We start from the raw sequence: 14,443 nt of genomic DNA on the forward strand, positions 1-14,443 counted from the left end.
GGTTGCTGTGCATCTTGGAAGTGCTTAGACTTGAGCCTGTGTCTTATGGAATTTGGGGTGCCTGCACACCCCTGGCTCCGTACAATGAGGTGCATCCGTTTTTTGGCGCAGTTGGATCCAGACAGGTGATCTTTGGCCTGCTTCGGACCAAAAACCAGGAAAAATCCTCAGCGACTTAGTAGGGCCTCTTGTGAGGGGAGCCTTTCTGGCAGGCGCTATGCAACTCATACTTACCTGGCAGGGGAGATACCATGATCACTAAGGTGGTTCTCCCAGGGTGAGGCTCATCCATTGCACTTCGGGTGTGCTGACCCCTGCGATTTCCCCAAATGCGGGAAACTCGACTGCATAATTTGTGGTAGTGGGGGACTGCGTTCGCGCTTTCCCCTGATTTACTCTGGTGAAAAACAGTGCTTATTAATCAATGCTGACTATTACTAGTCAGAGATACTTGCTAGATCGATCGATCGAGCCAGCCATCAATTGACCTCTGGGTGGCCAAGAGGATTGGATACTCCTCTCTCCCTTATCAGCTGCCTTTGGTTTTGTGGCTTTCCTATGTGATGCTTTATCTCAATGTTAGTGCAGAGTGTAACGTAAAGTGTAGGACCTGTGCCTTTGCTGTACTATGTTGTGCTACTTTGAGCCTGTGTCAAAGATATTGATTGATTGGGCTGGTTGACGGTATACTGTATGCTTGTGATTTGACCACTGATTGTTAACAAAGCTGCTTTCAATCCAAAAAGGTGGATGCAGACAGGTGATCTTTGGCCTGCTTCGGACCAAAAACCAGGAAAAATCCTCAGCGACTTAGTAGGGCCTCTTGTGAGGGGAGCCTGTCTGGCAGGCGCTATGCAACTCATACTTACCTGGCAGGGGAGATACCATGATCACTAAGGTGGTTCTCCCAGGGTGAGGCTCATCCATTGCACTTCGGGTGTGCTGACCCCTGCGATTTCCTCAAATGCGGGAAACTCGACTGCATAATTTGTGGTAGTGGGGGACTGCGTTCGCGCTTTCCCCTGATTTACTCTGGTGAAAAACAGTGCTTATTATTCAATGCTGACTATTACTAGTCAGAGATACTTGCTAGATCGATCGATCGAGCGAGCCAGCCATCAATTGACCTCTGGGTGGCCAAGAGGATTGGATACTCCTCTCTCCCTTATCAGCTGCCTTTGGTTTTGTGGCTTTCCTATGTGATGCTTTATCTCAATGTTAGTGCAGAGTGTAACGTAAAGTGTAGGACCTGTGCCTTTGCTGTACTATGTTGTGCTACTTTGAGCCTGTGTCAAAGATATTGATTGATTGGGCTGGTTGACGGTATACTGTATGCTTGTGATTTGACCACTGATTGTTAACAAAGCTGCTTTCAATCCAAAAAGGTGGATGCAGACAGGTGATCTTTGGCCTGCTTCGGACCAAAAACCAGGAAAAATCCTCAGCGACTTAGTAGGGCCTCTTGTGAGGGGAGCCTGTCTGGCAGGCGCTATGCAACTCATACTTACCTGGCAGGGGAGATACCATGATCACTAAGGTGGTTCTCCCAGGGTGAGGCTCATCCATTGCACTTCGGGTGTGCTGACCCCTGCGATTTCCCCAAATGCGGGAAACTCGACTGCATAATTTGTGGTAGTGGGGGACTGCGTTCGCGCTTTCCCCTGATTTACTCTGGTGAAAAACAGTGCTTATTATTCAATGCTGACTATTACTAGTCAGAGATACTTGCTAGATCGATCGATCGAGCGAGCCAGCCATCAATTGACCTCTGGGTGGCCAAGAGGATTGGATACTCCTCTCTCCCTTATCAGCTGCCTTTGGTTTTGTGGCTTTCCTATGTGATGCTTTATCTCAATGTTAGTGCAGAGTGTAACGTAAAGTGTAGGACCTGTGCCTTTGCTGTACTATGTTGTGCTACTTTGAGCCTGTGTCAAAGATATTGATTGATTGGGCTGGTTGACGGTATACTGTATGCTTGTGATTTGACCACTGATTGTTAACAAAGCTGCTTTCAATCCAAAAAGGTGGATGCAGACAGGTGATCTTTGGCCTGCTTCGGACCAAAAACCAGGAAAAATCCTCAGCGACTTAGTAGGGCCTCTTGTGAGGGGAGCCTGTCTGGCAGGCGCTATGCAACTCATACTCACCTGGCAGGGGAGATACCATGATCATTAAGGTGGTTCTCCCAGGGTGAGGCTCATCCATTGCACTTCGGGTGTGCTGACCCCTGCGATTTCCCCAAATGCGGGAAACTCGACTGCATAATTTGTGGTAGTGGGGGACTGCGTTCGCGCTTTCCCCTGATTTACTCTGGTGAAAAACAGTGCTTATTATTCAATGCTGACTGTTACTAGTCAGAGGTACTTGTATGCTTGTGATTTAACCACCGATTGTCAACAAAGCTGTTTTTCAATCCAAAATGTGGTACATTATCTCTTTATATTTAGCTGTATACGCAGCCTTTGTCTCCCCCTCGTGGATGAACAACAGTGTGATCAGTGAAGTTTCTTTTTCTGCTGGGCTTCGAGAAGTCAGGGCATGGCGAGCCTTTCCCTAACCTAACCTATCCTTCCTCTCTGTCTCACAGGTGACGGCATGCAAATGTGGGGACTGCTTCATCGGCACGGCAATGCTCTGACCAGAAGCCGCCGCCCCATATGCTAATACCCTGGTTGCTGTGCATCTTGGAAGTGCTTAGACTTGAGCCTGTGTCTTATGGAATTTGGGGTGCCTGCACACCCCTGGCTCCGTACAATGAGGTGCATCCGTTTTTTGGCGCAGTTGGATCCAGACAGGTGATCTTTGGCCTGCTTCGGACCAAAAACCAGGAAAAATCCTCAGCGACTTAGTAGGGCCTCTTGTGAGGGGAGCCTTTCTGGCAGGCGCTATGCAACTCATACTTACCTGGCAGGGGAGATACCATGATCACTAAGGTGGTTCTCCCAGGGTGAGGCTCATCCATTGCACTTCGGGTGTGCTGACCCCTGCGATTTCCCCAAATGCGGGAAACTCGACTGCATAATTTGTGGTAGTGGGGGACTGCGTTCGCGCTTTCCCCTGATTTACTCTGGTGAAAAACAGTGCTTATTAATCAATGCTGACTATTACTAGTCAGAGATACTTGCTAGATCGATCGATCGAGCGAGCCAGCCATCAATTGACCTCTGGGTGGCCGAGAGGATTGGATACTCCTCTCTCCCTTATCAGCTGCCTTTGGTTTTGTGGCTTTCCTATGTGATGCTTTATCTCAATGTTAGTGCAGAGTGTAACGTAAAGTGTAGGACCTGTGCCTTTGCTGTACTATGTTGTGCTACTTTGAGCCTGTGTCAAAGATATTGATTGATTGGGCTGGTTGACGGTATACTGTATGCTTGTGATTTGACCACTGATTGTTAACAAAGCTGCTTTCAATCCAAAAAGGTGGATGCAGACAGGTGATCTTTGGCCTGCTTCGGACCAAAAACCAGGAAAAATCCTCAGCGACTTAGTAGGGCCTCTTGTGAGGGGAGCCTGTCTGGCAGGCGCTATGCAACTCATACTTACCTGGCAGGGGAGATACCATGATCATTAAGGTGGTTCTCCCAGGGTGAGGCTCATCCATTGCACTTCGGGTGTGCTGACCCCTGCGATTTCCCCAAATGCGGGAAACTCGACTGCATAATTTGTGGTAGTGGGGGACTGCGTTTGCGCTTTCCCCTGATTTACTCTGGTGAAAAACAGTGCTTATTATTCAATGCTGACTATTACTAGTCAGAGATACTTGCTAGATCGAGCGAGCCAGCCATCAATTGACCTCTGGGTGGCCAAGAGGATTGGATACTCCTCTCTCCCTTATCAGCTGCCTTTGGTTTTGTGGCTTTCCTATGTGATGCTTTATCTCAATGTTAGTGCAGAGTGTAACGTAAAGTGTAGGACCTGTGCCTTTGCTGTACTATGTTGTGCTACTTTGAGCCTGTGTCAAAGATATTGATTGATTGGGCTGGTTGACGGTATACTGTATGCTTGTGATTTGACCACTGATTGTTAACAAAGCTGCTTTCAATCCAAAAAGGTGGATGCAGACAGGTGATCTTTGGCCTGCTTCGGACCAAAAACCAGGAAAAATCCTCAGCGACTTAGTAGGGCCTCTTGTGAGGGGAGCCTGTCTGGCAGGCGCTATGCAACTCATACTTACCTGGCAGGGGAGATACCATGATCACTAAGGTGGTTCTCCCAGGGTGAGGCTCATCCATTGCACTTCGGGTGTGCTGACCCCTGCGATTTCCCCAAATGCGGGAAACTCGACTGCATAATTTGTGGTAGTGGGGGACTGCGTTCGCGCTTTCCCCTGATTTACTCTGGTGAAAAACAGTGCTTATTATTCAATGCTGACTATTACTAGTCAGAGATACTTGCTAGATCGATCGATCGAGCGAGCCAGCCATCAATTGACCTCTGGGTGGCCAAGAGGATTGGATACTCCTCTCTCCCTTATCAGCTGCCTTTGGTTTTGTGGCTTTCCTATGTGATGCTTTATCTCAATGTTAGTGCAGAGTGTAACGTAAAGTGTAGGACCTGTGCCTTTGCTGTACTATGTTGTGCTACTTTGAGCCTGTGTCAAAGATATTGATTGATTGGGCTGGTTGACGGTATACTGTATGCTTGTGATTTGACCACTGATTGTTAACAAAGCTGCTTTCAATCCAAAAAGGTGGATGCAGACAGGTGATCTTTGGCCTGCTTCGGACCAAAAACCAGGAAAAATCCTCAGCGACTTAGTAGGGCCTCTTGTGAGGGGAGCCTGTCTGGCAGGCGCTATGCAACTCATACTTACCTGGCAGGGGAGATACCATGATCATTAAGGTGGTTCTCCCAGGGTGAGGCTCAGCCATTGCACTTCGGGTGTGCTGACCCCTGCGATTTCCCCAAATGCGGGAAACTCGACTGCATAATTTGTGGTAGTGGGGGACTGCGTTTGCGCTTTCCCCTGATTTACTCTGGTGAAAAACAGTGCTTATTATTCAATGCTGACTATTACTAGTCAGAGATACTTGCTAGATCGAGCGAGCCAGCCATCAATTGACCTCTGGGTGGCCAAGAGGATTGGATACTCCTCTCTCCCTTATCAGCTGCCTTTGGTTTTGTGGCTTTCCTATGTGATGCTTTATCTCAATGTTAGTGCAGAGTGTAACGTAAAGTGTAGGACCTGTGCCTTTGCTGTACTATGTTGTGCTACTTTGAGCCTGTGTCAAAGATATTGATTGATTGGGCTGGTTGACGGTATACTGTATGCTTGTGATTTGACCACTGATTGTTAACAAAGCTGCTTTCAATCCAAAAAGGTGGATGCAGACAGGTGATCTTTGGCCTGCTTCGGACCAAAAACCAGGAAAAATCCTCAGCGACTTAGTAGGGCCTCTTGTGAGGGGAGCCTGTCTGGCAGGCGCTATGCAACTCATACTTACCTGGCAGGGGAGATACCATGATCACTAAGGTGGTTCTCCCAGGGTGAGGCTCATCCATTGCACTTCGGGTGTGCTGACCCCTGCGATTTCCCCAAATGCGGGAAACTCGACTGCATAATTTGTGGTAGTGGGGGACTGCGTTCGCGCTTTCCCCTGATTTACTCTGGTGAAAAACAGTGCTTATTATTCAATGCTGACTATTACTAGTCAGAGATACTTGCTAGATCGATCGATCGAGCGAGCCAGCCATCAATTGACCTCTGGGTGGCCAAGAGGATTGGATACTCCTCTCTCCCTTATCAGCTGCCTTTGGTTTTGTGGCTTTCCTATGTGATGCTTTATCTCAATGTTAGTGCAGAGTGTAACGTAAAGTGTAGGACCTGTGCCTTTGCTGTACTATGTTGTGCTACTTTGAGCCTGTGTCAAAGATATTGATTGATTGGGCTGGTTGACGGTATACTGTATGCTTGTGATTTGACCACTGATTGTTAACAAAGCTGCTTTCAATCCAAAAAGGTGGATGCAGACAGGTGATCTTTGGCCTGCTTCGGACCAAAAACCAGGAAAAATCCTCAGCGACTTAGTAGGGCCTCTTGTGAGGGGAGCCTGTCTGGCAGGCGCTATGCAACTCATACTTACCTGGCAGGGGAGATACCATGATCATTAAGGTGGTTCTCCCAGGGTGAGGCTCATCCATTGCACTTCGGGTGTGCTGACCCCTGCGATTTCCCCAAATGCGGGAAACTCGACTGCATAATTTGTGGTAGTGGGGGACTGCGTTCGCGCTTTCCCCTGATTTACTCTGGTGAAAAACAGTGCTTATTATTCAATGCTGACTGTTACTAGTCAGAGGTACTTGCTAGATCGAGCGAGCCAGCCATCAATTGACCTCTGGGTGGCCAAGAGGATTGGATACTCCTCTCTCCCTTATCAGCTGCCTTTGGTTTTGTGGCTTTCCTATGTGATGCTTTATCTCAATGTTAGTGCAGAGTGTAACGTAAAGTGTAGGACCTGTGCCTTTGCTGTACTATGTTGTGCTACTTTGAGCCTGTGTCAAAGATATTGATTGATTGGGCTGGTTGACGGTATACTGTATGCTTGTGATTTGACCACTGATTGTTAACAAAGCTGCTTTCAATCCAAAAAGGTGGATGCAGACAGGTGATCTTTGGCCTGCTTCGGACCAAAAACCAGGAAAAATCCTCAGCGACTTAGTAGGGCCTCTTGTGAGGGGAGCCTGTCTGGCAGGCGCTATGCAACTCATACTTACCTGGCAGGGGAGATACCATGATCACTAAGGTGGTTCTCCCAGGGTGAGGCTCATCCATTGCACTTCGGGTGTGCTGACCCCTGCGATTTCCCCAAATGCGGGAAACTCGACTGCATAATTTGTGGTAGTGGGGGACTGCGTTCGCGCTTTCCCCTGATTTACTCTGGTGAAAAACAGTGCTTATTATTCAATGCTGACTATTACTAGTCAGAGATACTTGCTAGATCGATCGATCGAGCGAGCCAGCCATCAATTGACCTCTGGGTGGCCAAGAGGATTGGATACTCCTCTCTCCCTTATCAGCTGCCTTTGGTTTTGTGGCTTTCCTATGTGATGCTTTATCTCAATGTTAGTGCAGAGTGTAACGTAAAGTGTAGGACCTGTGCCTTTGCTGTACTATGTTGTGCTACTTTGAGCCTGTGTCAAAGATATTGATTGATTGGGCTGGTTGACGGTATACTGTATGCTTGTGATTTGACCACTGATTGTTAACAAAGCTGCTTTCAATCCAAAAAGGTGGATGCAGACAGGTGATCTTTGGCCTGCTTCGGACCAAAAACCAGGAAAAATCCTCAGCGACTTAGTAGGGCCTCTTGTGAGGGGAGCCTGTCTGGCAGGCGCTATGCAACTCATACTTACCTGGCAGGGGAGATACCATGATCATTAAGGTGGTTCTCCCAGGGTGAGGCTCAGCCATTGCACTTCGGGTGTGCTGACCCCTGCGATTTCCCCAAATGCGGGAAACTCGACTGCATAATTTGTGGTAGTGGGGGACTGCGTTTGCGCTTTCCCCTGATTTACTCTGGTGAAAAACAGTGCTTATTATTCAATGCTGACTATTACTAGTCAGAGATACTTGCTAGATCGAGCGAGCCAGCCATCAATTGACCTCTGGGTGGCCAAGAGGATTGGATACTCCTCTCTCCCTTATCAGCTGCCTTTGGTTTTGTGGCTTTCCTATGTGATGCTTTATCTCAATGTTAGTGCAGAGTGTAACGTAAAGTGTAGGACCTGTGCCTTTGCTGTACTATGTTGTGCTACTTTGAGCCTGTGTCAAAGATATTGATTGATTGGGCTGGTTGACGGTATACTGTATGCTTGTGATTTGACCACTGATTGTTAACAAAGCTGCTTTCAATCCAAAAAGGTGGATGCAGACAGGTGATCTTTGGCCTGCTTCGGACCAAAAACCAGGAAAAATCCTCAGCGACTTAGTAGGGCCTCTTGTGAGGGGAGCCTGTCTGGCAGGCGCTATGCAACTCATACTTACCTGGCAGGGGAGATACCATGATCACTAAGGTGGTTCTCCCAGGGTGAGGCTCATCCATTGCACTTCGGGTGTGCTGACCCCTGCGATTTCCCCAAATGCGGGAAACTCGACTGCATAATTTGTGGTAGTGGGGGACTGCGTTCGCGCTTTCCCCTGATTTACTCTGGTGAAAAACAGTGCTTATTATTCAATGCTGACTATTACTAGTCAGAGATACTTGCTAGATCGATCGATCGAGCGAGCCAGCCATCAATTGACCTCTGGGTGGCCAAGAGGATTGGATACTCCTCTCTCCCTTATCAGCTGCCTTTGGTTTTGTGGCTTTCCTATGTGATGCTTTATCTCAATGTTAGTGCAGAGTGTAACGTAAAGTGTAGGACCTGTGCCTTTGCTGTACTATGTTGTGCTACTTTGAGCCTGTGTCAAAGATATTGATTGATTGGGCTGGTTGACGGTATACTGTATGCTTGTGATTTGACCACTGATTGTTAACAAAGCTGCTTTCAATCCAAAAAGGTGGATGCAGACAGGTGATCTTTGGCCTGCTTCGGACCAAAAACCAGGAAAAATCCTCAGCGACTTAGTAGGGCCTCTTGTGAGGGGAGCCTGTCTGGCAGGCGCTATGCAACTCATACTTACCTGGCAGGGGAGATACCATGATCATTAAGGTGGTTCTCCCAGGGTGAGGCTCATCCATTGCACTTCGGGTGTGCTGACCCCTGCGATTTCCCCAAATGCGGGAAACTCGACTGCATAATTTGTGGTAGTGGGGGACTGCGTTCGCGCTTTCCCCTGATTTACTCTGGTGAAAAACAGTGCTTATTATTCAATGCTGACTGTTACTAGTCAGAGGTACTTGTATGCTTGTGATTTAACCACCGATTGTCAACAAAGCTGTTTTTCAATCCAAAATGTGGTACATTATCTCTTTATATTTAGCTGTATACGCAGCCTTTGTCTCCCCCTCGTGGATGAACAACAGTGTGATCAGTGAAGTTTCTTTTTCTGCTGGGCTTCGAGAAGTCAGGGCATGGCGAGCCTTTCCCTAACCTAACCTATCCTTCCTCTCTGTCTCACAGGTGACGGCATGCAAATGTGGGGACTGCTTCATCGGCACGGCAATGCTCTGACCAGAAGCCGCCGCCCCATATGCTAATACCCTGGTTGCTGTGCATCTTGGAAGTGCTTAGACTTGAGCCTGTGTCTTTTGGAATTTGGGGTGCCTGCACACCCCTGGCTCCGTACAATGAGGTGCATCCGTTTTTTGGCGCAGTTGGATCCAGACAGGTGATCTTTGGCCTGCTTCGGACCAAAAACCAGGAAAAATCCTCAGCGACTTAGTAGGGCCTCTTGTGAGGGGAGCCTTTCTGGCAGGCGCTATGCAACTCATACTTACCTGGCAGGGGAGATACCATGATCACTAAGGTGGTTCTCCCAGGGTGAGGCTCATCCATTGCACTTCGGGTGTGCTGACCCCTGCGATTTCCCCAAATGCGGGAAACTCGACTGCATAATTTGTGGTAGTGGGGGACTGCGTTCGCGCTTTCCCCTGATTTACTCTGGTGAAAAACAGTGCTTATTAATCAATGCTGACTATTACTAGTCAGAGATACTTGCTAGATCGATCGATCGAGCCAGCCATCAATTGACCTCTGGGTGGCCAAGAGGATTGGATACTCCTCTCTCCCTTATCAGCTGCCTTTGGTTTTGTGGCTTTCCTATGTGATGCTTTATCTCAATGTTAGTGCAGAGTGTAACGTAAAGTGTAGGACCTGTGCCTTTGCTGTACTATGTTGTGCTACTTTGAGCCTGTGTCAAAGATATTGATTGATTGGGCTGGTTGACGGTATACTGTATGCTTGTGATTTGACCACTGATTGTTAACAAAGCTGCTTTCAATCCAAAAAGGTGGATGCAGACAGGTGATCTTTGGCCTGCTTCGGACCAAAAACCAGGAAAAATCCTCAGCGACTTAGTAGGGCCTCTTGTGAGGGGAGCCTGTCTGGCAGGCGCTATGCAACTCATACTTACCTGGCAGGGGAGATACCATGATCATTAAGGTGGTTCTCCCAGGGTGAGGCTCAGCCATTGCACTTCGGGTGTGCTGACCCCTGCGATTTCCCCAAATGCGGGAAACTCGACTGCATAATTTGTGGTAGTGGGGGACTGCGTTTGCGCTTTCCCCTGATTTACTCTGGTGAAAAACAGTGCTTATTATTCAATGCTGACTATTACTAGTCAGAGATACTTGCTAGATCGAGCGAGCCAGCCATCAATTGACCTCTGGGTGGCCAAGAGGATTGGATACTCCTCTCTCCCTTATCAGCTGCCTTTGGTTTTGTGGCTTTCCTATGTGATGCTTTATCTCAATGTTAGTGCAGAGTGTAACGTAAAGTGTAGGACCTGTGCCTTTGCTGTACTATGTTGTGCTACTTTGAGCCTGTGTCAAAGATATTGATTGATTGGGCTGGTTGACGGTATACTGTATGCTTGTGATTTGACCACTGATTGTTAACAAAGCTGCTTTCAATCCAAAAAGGTGGATGCAGACAGGTGATCTTTGGCCTGCTTCGGACCAAAAACCAGGAAAAATCCTCAGCGACTTAGTAGGGCCTCTTGTGAGGGGAGCCTGTCTGGCAGGCGCTATGCAACTCATACTTACCTGGCAGGGGAGATACCATGATCACTAAGGTGGTTCTCCCAGGGTGAGGCTCATCCATTGCACTTCGGGTGTGCTGACCCCTGCGATTTCCCCAAATGCGGGAAACTCGACTGCATAATTTGTGGTAGTGGGGGACTGCGTTCGCGCTTTCCCCTGATTTACTCTGGTGAAAAACAGTGCTTATTATTCAATGCTGACTATTACTAGTCAGAGATACTTGCTAGATCGATCGATCGAGCGAGCCAGCCATCAATTGACCTCTGGGTGGCCAAGAGGATTGGATACTCCTCTCTCCCTTATCAGCTGCCTTTGGTTTTGTGGCTTTCCTATGTGATGCTTTATCTCAATGTTAGTGCAGAGTGTAACGTAAAGTGTAGGACCTGTGCCTTTGCTGTACTATGTTGTGCTACTTTGAGCCTGTGTCAAAGATATTGATTGATTGGGCTGGTTGACGGTATACTGTATGCTTGTGATTTGACCACTGATTGTTAACAAAGCTGCTTTCAATCCAAAAAGGTGGATGCAGACAGGTGATCTTTGGCCTGCTTCGGACCAAAAACCAGGAAAAATCCTCAGCGACTTAGTAGGGCCTCTTGTGAGGGGAGCCTGTCTGGCAGGCGCTATGCAACTCATACTTACCTGGCAGGGGAGATACCATGATCATTAAGGTGGTTCTCCCAGGGTGAGGCTCATCCATTGCACTTCGGGTGTGCTGACCCCTGCGATTTCCCCAAATGCGGGAAACTCGACTGCATAATTTGTGGTAGTGGGGGACTGCGTTCGCGCTTTCCCCTGATTTACTCTGGTGAAAAACAGTGCTTATTATTCAATGCTGACTGTTACTAGTCAGAGGTACTTGTATGCTTGTGATTTAACCACCGATTGTCAACAAAGCTGTTTTTCAATCCAAAATGTGGTACATTATCTCTTTATATTTAGCTGTATACGCAGCCTTTGTCTCCCCCTCGTGGATGAACAACAGTGTGATCAGTGAAGTTTCTTTTTCTGCTGGGCTTCGAGAAGTCAGGGCATGGCGAGCCTTTCCCTAACCTAACCTATCCTTCCTCTCTGTCTCACAGGTGACGGCATGCAAATGTGGGGACTGCTTCATCGGCACGGCAATGCTCTGACCAGAAGCCGCCGCCCCATATGCTAATACCCTGGTTGCTGTGCATCTTGGAAGTGCTTAGACTTGAGCCTGTGTCTTTTGGAATTTGGGGTGCCTGCACACCCCTGGCTCCGTACAATGAGGTGCATCCGTTTTTTGGCGCAGTTGGATCCAGACAGGTGATCTTTGGCCTGCTTCGGACCAAAAACCAGGAAAAATCCTCAGCGACTTAGTAGGGCCTCTTGTGAGGGGAGCCTTTCTGGCAGGCGCTATGCAACTCATACTTACCTGGCAGGGGAGATACCATGATCACTAAGGTGGTTCTCCCAGGGTGAGGCTCATCCATTGCACTTCGGGTGTGCTGACCCCTGCGATTTCCCCAAATGCGGGAAACTCGACTGCATAATTTGTGGTAGTGGGGGACTGCGTTCGCGCTTTCCCCTGATTTACTCTGGTGAAAAACAGTGCTTATTAATCAATGCTGACTATTACTAGTCAGAGATACTTGCTAGATCGATCGATCGAGCCAGCCATCAATTGACCTCTGGGTGGCCAAGAGGATTGGATACTCCTCTCTCCCTTATCAGCTGCCTTTGGTTTTGTGGCTTTCCTATGTGATGCTTTATCTCAATGTTAGTGCAGAGTGTAACGTAAAGTGTAGGACCTGTGCCTTTGCTGTACTATGTTGTGCTACTTTGAGCCTGTGTCAAAGATATTGATTGATTGGGCTGGTTGACGGTATACTGTATGCTTGTGATTTGACCACTGATTGTTAACAAAGCTGCTTTCAATCCAAAAAGGTGGATGCAGACAGGTGATCTTTGGCCTGCTTCGGACCAAAAACCAGGAAAAATCCTCAGCGACTTAGTAGGGCCTCTTGTGAGGGGAGCCTGTCTGGCAGGCGCTATGCAACTCATACTTACCTGGCAGGGGAGATACCATGATCACTAAGGTGGTTCTCCCAGGGTGAGGCTCATCCATTGCACTTCGGGTGTGCTGACCCCTGCGATTTCCCCAAATGCGGGAAACTCGACTGCATAATTTGTGGTAGTGGGGGACTGCGTTCGCGCTTTCCCCTGATTTACTCTGGTGAAAAACAGTGCTTATTATTCAATGCTGACTATTACTAGTCAGAGATACTTGCTAGATCGATCGATCGAGCGAGCCAGCCATCAATTGACCTCTGGGTGGCCAAGAGGATTGGATACTCCTCTCTCCCTTATCAGCTGCCTTTGGTTTTGTGGCTTTCCTATGTGATGCTTTATCTCAATGTTAGTGCAGAGTGTAACGTAAAGTGTAGGACCTGTGCCTTTGCTGTACTATGTTGTGCTACTTTGAGCCTGTGTCAAAGATATTGATTGATTGGGCTGGTTGACGGTATACTGTATGCTTGTGATTTGACCACTGATTGTTAACAAAGCTGCTTTCAATCCAAAAAGGTGGATGCAGACAGGTGATCTTTGGCCTGCTTCGGACCAAAAACCAGGAAAAATCCTCAGCGACTTAGTAGGGCCTCTTGTGAGGGGAGCCTTTCTGGCAGGCGCTATGCAACTCATACTTACCTGGCAGGGGAGATACCATGATCACTAAGGTGGTTCTCCCAGGGTGAGGCTCATCCATTGCACTTCGGGTGTGCTGACCCCTGCGATTTCCCCAAATGCGGGAAACTCGACTGCATAATTTGTGGTAGTGGGGGACTGCATTCGCGCTTTCCCCTGATTTACTCTGGTGAAAAACAGTGCTTATTAATCAATGCTGACTATTACTAGTCAGAGATACTTGCTAGATCGATCGATCGAGCCAGCCATCAATTGACCTCTGGGTGGCCAAGAGGATTGGATACTCCTCTCTCCCTTATCAGCTGCCTTTGGTTTTGTGGCTTTCCTATGTGATGCTTTATCTCAATGTTAGTGCAGAGTGTAACGTAAAGTGTAGGACCTGTGCCTTTGCTGTACTATGTTGTGCTACTTTGAGCCTGTGTCAAAGATATTGATTGATTGGGCTGGTTGACGGTATACTGTATGCTTGTGATTTGACCACTGATTGTTAACAAAGCTGCTTTCAATCCAAAAAGGTGGATGCAGACAGGTGATCTTTGGCCTGCTTCGGACCAAAAACCAGGAAAAATCCTCAGCGACTTAGTAGGGCCTCTTGTGAGGGGAGCCTGTCTGGCAGGCGCTATGCAACTCATACTTACCTGGCAGGGGAGATACCATGATCATTAAGGTGGTTCTCCCAGGGTGAGGCTCAGCCATTGCACTTCGGGTGTGCTGACCCCTGCGATTTCCCCAAATGCGGGAAACTCGACTGCATAATTTGTGGTAGTGGGGGACTGCGTTTGCGCTTTCCCCTGATTTACTCTGGTGAAAAACAGTGCTTATTATTCAATGCTGACTATTACTAGTCAGAGATACTTGCTAGATCGAGCGAGCCAGCCATCAATTGACCTCTGGGTGGCCAAGAGGATTGGATACTCCTCTCTCCCTTATCAGCTGCCTTTGGTTTTGTGGCTTTCCTATGTGATGCTTTATCTCAATGTTAGTGCAGAGTGTAACGTAAAGTGTAGGACCTGTGCCTTTGCTGTACTATGTTGTGCTACTTTGAGCCTGTGTCAAAGATATTGATTGATTGGGCTGGTTGACGGTATACTGTATGCTTGTGATTTGACCACTGATTGTTAACAAAGCTG

At 48.0% G+C, this 14,443-nt stretch overlaps 22 non-coding genes across 22 annotated transcripts; all 22 read left to right on the plus strand.

The window, feature by feature from the left end:
• The first annotated feature begins 226 nt into the window (after positions 1-226).
• LOC142719559 (U1 spliceosomal RNA) lies at positions 227-390 on the plus strand. The gene has a single exon (XR_012872786.1). It is a non-coding gene; the product is annotated as a U1 spliceosomal RNA (small nuclear RNA).
• A 471-nt stretch (positions 391-861) lies between these two features.
• On the plus strand, positions 862-1,025 carry LOC142721928 (U1 spliceosomal RNA). The gene has a single exon (XR_012874264.1). It is a non-coding gene; the product is annotated as a U1 spliceosomal RNA (small nuclear RNA).
• Positions 1,026-1,500: 475 nt separating this feature from the next.
• LOC142719571 (U1 spliceosomal RNA) lies at positions 1,501-1,664 on the plus strand. The gene has a single exon (XR_012872797.1). It is a non-coding gene; the product is annotated as a U1 spliceosomal RNA (small nuclear RNA).
• A 475-nt stretch (positions 1,665-2,139) lies between these two features.
• On the plus strand, positions 2,140-2,303 carry LOC142722027 (U1 spliceosomal RNA). The gene has a single exon (XR_012874361.1). It is a non-coding gene; the product is annotated as a U1 spliceosomal RNA (small nuclear RNA).
• A 593-nt stretch (positions 2,304-2,896) lies between these two features.
• On the plus strand, positions 2,897-3,060 carry LOC142719582 (U1 spliceosomal RNA). Its single transcript, XR_012872808.1, has one exon. It is a non-coding gene; the product is annotated as a U1 spliceosomal RNA (small nuclear RNA).
• Positions 3,061-3,535: 475 nt separating this feature from the next.
• Positions 3,536-3,699, plus strand: LOC142721128 (U1 spliceosomal RNA). The gene has a single exon (XR_012873886.1). It is a non-coding gene; the product is annotated as a U1 spliceosomal RNA (small nuclear RNA).
• Positions 3,700-4,166: 467 nt separating this feature from the next.
• On the plus strand, positions 4,167-4,330 carry LOC142719593 (U1 spliceosomal RNA). The gene has a single exon (XR_012872819.1). It is a non-coding gene; the product is annotated as a U1 spliceosomal RNA (small nuclear RNA).
• A 475-nt stretch (positions 4,331-4,805) lies between these two features.
• LOC142721753 (U1 spliceosomal RNA) lies at positions 4,806-4,969 on the plus strand. Its single transcript, XR_012874164.1, has one exon. It is a non-coding gene; the product is annotated as a U1 spliceosomal RNA (small nuclear RNA).
• Positions 4,970-5,436: 467 nt separating this feature from the next.
• Positions 5,437-5,600, plus strand: LOC142719604 (U1 spliceosomal RNA). Its single transcript, XR_012872829.1, has one exon. It is a non-coding gene; the product is annotated as a U1 spliceosomal RNA (small nuclear RNA).
• Positions 5,601-6,075: 475 nt separating this feature from the next.
• Positions 6,076-6,239, plus strand: LOC142718679 (U1 spliceosomal RNA). Its single transcript, XR_012872561.1, has one exon. It is a non-coding gene; the product is annotated as a U1 spliceosomal RNA (small nuclear RNA).
• A 467-nt stretch (positions 6,240-6,706) lies between these two features.
• Positions 6,707-6,870, plus strand: LOC142719626 (U1 spliceosomal RNA). The gene has a single exon (XR_012872848.1). It is a non-coding gene; the product is annotated as a U1 spliceosomal RNA (small nuclear RNA).
• A 475-nt stretch (positions 6,871-7,345) lies between these two features.
• On the plus strand, positions 7,346-7,509 carry LOC142721764 (U1 spliceosomal RNA). The gene has a single exon (XR_012874173.1). It is a non-coding gene; the product is annotated as a U1 spliceosomal RNA (small nuclear RNA).
• A 467-nt stretch (positions 7,510-7,976) lies between these two features.
• LOC142719637 (U1 spliceosomal RNA) lies at positions 7,977-8,140 on the plus strand. Its single transcript, XR_012872859.1, has one exon. It is a non-coding gene; the product is annotated as a U1 spliceosomal RNA (small nuclear RNA).
• A 475-nt stretch (positions 8,141-8,615) lies between these two features.
• LOC142718690 (U1 spliceosomal RNA) lies at positions 8,616-8,779 on the plus strand. Its single transcript, XR_012872562.1, has one exon. It is a non-coding gene; the product is annotated as a U1 spliceosomal RNA (small nuclear RNA).
• Positions 8,780-9,372: 593 nt separating this feature from the next.
• Positions 9,373-9,536, plus strand: LOC142719648 (U1 spliceosomal RNA). Its single transcript, XR_012872870.1, has one exon. It is a non-coding gene; the product is annotated as a U1 spliceosomal RNA (small nuclear RNA).
• A 471-nt stretch (positions 9,537-10,007) lies between these two features.
• On the plus strand, positions 10,008-10,171 carry LOC142721786 (U1 spliceosomal RNA). The gene has a single exon (XR_012874190.1). It is a non-coding gene; the product is annotated as a U1 spliceosomal RNA (small nuclear RNA).
• A 467-nt stretch (positions 10,172-10,638) lies between these two features.
• LOC142719659 (U1 spliceosomal RNA) lies at positions 10,639-10,802 on the plus strand. The gene has a single exon (XR_012872877.1). It is a non-coding gene; the product is annotated as a U1 spliceosomal RNA (small nuclear RNA).
• Positions 10,803-11,277: 475 nt separating this feature from the next.
• Positions 11,278-11,441, plus strand: LOC142718701 (U1 spliceosomal RNA). Its single transcript, XR_012872563.1, has one exon. It is a non-coding gene; the product is annotated as a U1 spliceosomal RNA (small nuclear RNA).
• A 593-nt stretch (positions 11,442-12,034) lies between these two features.
• Positions 12,035-12,198, plus strand: LOC142719670 (U1 spliceosomal RNA). The gene has a single exon (XR_012872878.1). It is a non-coding gene; the product is annotated as a U1 spliceosomal RNA (small nuclear RNA).
• Positions 12,199-12,669: 471 nt separating this feature from the next.
• Positions 12,670-12,833, plus strand: LOC142719682 (U1 spliceosomal RNA). Its single transcript, XR_012872879.1, has one exon. It is a non-coding gene; the product is annotated as a U1 spliceosomal RNA (small nuclear RNA).
• Positions 12,834-13,308: 475 nt separating this feature from the next.
• Positions 13,309-13,472, plus strand: LOC142722234 (U1 spliceosomal RNA). The gene has a single exon (XR_012874556.1). It is a non-coding gene; the product is annotated as a U1 spliceosomal RNA (small nuclear RNA).
• A 471-nt stretch (positions 13,473-13,943) lies between these two features.
• Positions 13,944-14,107, plus strand: LOC142721798 (U1 spliceosomal RNA). Its single transcript, XR_012874195.1, has one exon. It is a non-coding gene; the product is annotated as a U1 spliceosomal RNA (small nuclear RNA).
• Positions 14,108-14,443: the final 336 nt, after the last annotated feature.

Source organism: Rhinoderma darwinii, chromosome 1 (assembly GCF_050947455.1).
Source record: "Rhinoderma darwinii isolate aRhiDar2 chromosome 1, aRhiDar2.hap1, whole genome shotgun sequence".
Classification (NCBI taxonomy): domain Eukaryota; kingdom Metazoa; phylum Chordata; class Amphibia; order Anura; family Rhinodermatidae; genus Rhinoderma; species Rhinoderma darwinii.